Source organism: Mus pahari, chromosome 5, assembly GCF_900095145.1.
Source record: "Mus pahari chromosome 5, PAHARI_EIJ_v1.1, whole genome shotgun sequence".
NCBI classification, from domain to species: domain Eukaryota; kingdom Metazoa; phylum Chordata; class Mammalia; order Rodentia; family Muridae; genus Mus; species Mus pahari.
In genome coordinates, this window is record NC_034594.1 from 891,521 (window position 1) to 895,101 (window position 3,581).

Below are 3,581 nucleotides of genomic sequence, written 5' to 3' on the forward strand. Positions count from 1 at the left end.
CCTAGGCTGAGCGCTGAAGGCTCTCAGACTCTGAGGGCACTGGCCTACCCTGGAGACAAACGAAGAGGGAAGGAGGAGGTGGGAGAGTGAGATCATGTGTTGCACCTCCCCCTCTTTCTTCTACCGCACACAGCCATAGGCTTATTTCCTCTCCTCCTCTAGAAATTAACCTACTAATCGATATTGGTAGAATTAGTCATACTAGCATCTTCTCCGTTCAGCCACAGAAGGGGAGGAGAAAGCTTGTCAGGCCCTCCTTCCTCCCTTGGGCTTACTACAAACAACTTTTCTGATGCTAGGAGGAGACCTTTGAAGATGAGAGAGGCAAGTTTGCCTGCATTTTAGGCTTGCCTGCTAATCGGAAGGTTTTAACTAGTTAAATCTCCAGGATCATGACTTGTTTTTAGCATCATGAAACTTTGGTGAATTCAGTAACACCACCATACCAACACCACCCATTGGCGGTGGGGGGCAGCAGGGGAAAGAGAGATGAAGAGTGAAAAGGATATATAGAAAGATAGAGATACAGATATTCACATATTTATATATGATATCACTTATAAAGTGTGTGGCCTCATTAAATATTCTAAAATATCAGACAGTTTTAATAGCTGTCTTGATAAGATACTGCTTTCAATGCATGTTGGGAACTTTGTTTCAAAGTTGCTTTTTTAAAGTGTTGGAGGAGGGTTTAAAGAATTATGAGTTATGAATAAGTATATATTTCCTTTAAGTCGCTGGACACATTGAACTGTTATCATACAGGGCTAGAGAGATGGCTCTGCAGTTAAAAGCACATGGAAGAGGATCCTAGTGCAGATTCCACCATTTCAGAACCTGTGTAGCTCTAGCTCCAGGGCATCTAATGCTTTCTCTTAGCCAGAACAGATACTTGCTAACATAGCACATTCATGGGAGCACGCACACACGTGCACACGCACACACATGCACACGCACACACACACACACACACAAACACACATACACAGACACACAAAGACACACACAGACACACATACACAGACACATATACACACACATACACACACACATACCCACACATACGCACATAAACACACACATATACATACACACATATACACAACTTTAAAAACAATGTATGATCTGTTACATTCTATCATATAAATACTGACTAAAATATATAAGTATCTATTTTTAATTTATTTTTCTCATATACATTACATCCAGACTGCTGTTCCTCTTCCATTTCTCCTCTCCACCAAAATCCTTCCCCATCTACTACTCCTCCACATCTCTTCTGAAAAGGGCAAGCCTCCCAAGGATATCAACCAAACATAGCATATCAAGTTGTTATCAGACAAGGCACCTCCTCTCATATTAAGGATGGAAGAAGCAACACAGTGGAAGGAAACTGGTCCCAAAAGCAGGCAAAAGAGTTCAAGACAGCCCAGGCTCCACTGTTAGGAGTCCCACAAGAACACCAAGCTGCACAAACATAATTTTATGTAGAGGACCTAACTCCCCAGTTGTCAGTTTAGTCTTTGTGGTCTCCTTTCAGCCCAGGCAGGTTGATTCTGTGAATTTTCTTGTGAAGTTCTTGGTCTCTTTGGCTCCTACATTACCCACCTTCTGGTGGATTCCACAAGTCTACCTAATGTTTGGCTGTCTGTCTTTGCATCTGTTCCCATCCGTTGCTGGATGAAGCCTCTCTGAGGACAACTGTGGTAGACTCTTGTCTACAAGTTAGTAAAATATTAGGAATCATTTTATTGACTTTTTCTGGTTGTATTTGGTAGTTTCATAGGTTTCTGAGCTATCTAGCCTCTGGTTTCTGGCCCTCAAGGCAATGTGGGGAGTGGGCTTCCTCGCTTTGCTTGGGTCTCAAGTTGGATCAGTCATTGATTGATCTCTTCCCCAGTTTTTCTGCCACCTTACCACAGAGCACAAATTGTAGGCAGGACAAATTGTAGGTCAACAGTTTTGAGGCTAGATTGGTATCCCAACCCCTCTACTGGAAGTTATGAGAATTTTTTTAATGATGCAAAGTTACTTTTGTCCTCTGAGTTCACTCCTTCTCAGTGGAATCCCTTACACATATAGTAAATGTGTCCCCACATTTGTGTTAAGTAGACCTATCTGGGAATTTCTTGTTTATTATTTTTAAGTTTCTCATTTAAATGTATGAATGTTTTGCCTGCATGTATGTCTGTTTTCCACTAATGTGTCTAGTTCTTGTGGAGACTAAAGAAAGCATCAGATCTTCTGGAACCAAACTGTAAATAATTGTGAACTGACATGCAGATGCTGAAAATTGAAACTGGATTCTATGAAAGATCAGCCAAAGATTTTAAGTGCTAAGACATCTATCTAAATATAGAATTGCAATATTTGTTAATTGTGGTGGGGGGGAGTGTACATGTAGGTGTGTCTGCATGCATGTACCAATGCACAGGTTTGGAGGGTGGTGAGGTTTGTGCATGTTAGTGCAATAATTCTTGAAGGTCAAAAGCATTAACGCTCCCACAGCTGAAGTTACAAGTGGTTTTTAGCTGCCAAGTAGGTGCTGGTGCTGTGGGAAAGCACCCAGTTATTGTCATTGCCAAGCTACTTCTCTAGCACCTGTGTGCGTTTCTGTCTTAAGTCAGGCGTCGCTCTTGCTTTTTCTTTTCAGTTCCCTCTCCTAAGAACAAGGGAATAATCTACGCTCCAGTTAAACAGAGCCACATAACTAGCTCTGGGCCAATGTGATTAGAGAAGTCCCACCCCCTTCCTTCATCTTGAAATTAGAAGCCATAAAACTTCCTTTAGTACTCTACTTTACCAGGTAGAGGATCACTACTTGCCAATGTCCAAACCCTCAATGGTTCAAGCCACAGATATTTGAGGCTTATTTGTAATCCACAATGGTGTGGCCTCTAATATGACGTAAAAAGACTCTTAACAGAAAAATCAATGAAATGTGAACTGTGTAGAATTGGTTGTTAGAAGAGATTTATATACCAATGTCATTCACTAGAAATTAAAAGCAAATGACAAACAGAATTTAAATTCTTTAATATTCATAACTAAAAATGAAGAATACAAAAGAATATTTCTCACGATATATTTTATTATCAACACCTCCAAATATCATCACCATTATCACAATAAAAAATTTGAAATGTTTTCCATTTTCTTTTATACAAAAATATAGAAATCAGGTAGATATTGTGCAGTTACAATACACAGTGTTTTCAAGTAATTTTATTTCAAATTGTCAGTACATTCTAGCCAAAAAAAGCACCAAACACATGCCTAGAGTTGAAATTTTTAGATTCACTTTATTGTTCTCTTAAGAGATGTTAAACATTCTTGGAAATCAGGAACCATCACAGTGAAAGCATTAGTAAGAACTGTTCTGGATGGATAAAGAGGTACATGTCTTTAATACTAGCACTCAGGAAGCAGGGGCAAGTAGTCTTATGTGAGTCTGAGGCCAGTTTGGTCTACATGGACAGTTCCAGGATAGCCAGTGAGACTTTGTCTTAAAACAAAGTAAAAACAAAACAAAACAAAACAAAATAAAAAGATGTTTCTTTTTTTTTTTCTTTTTTTTTTTT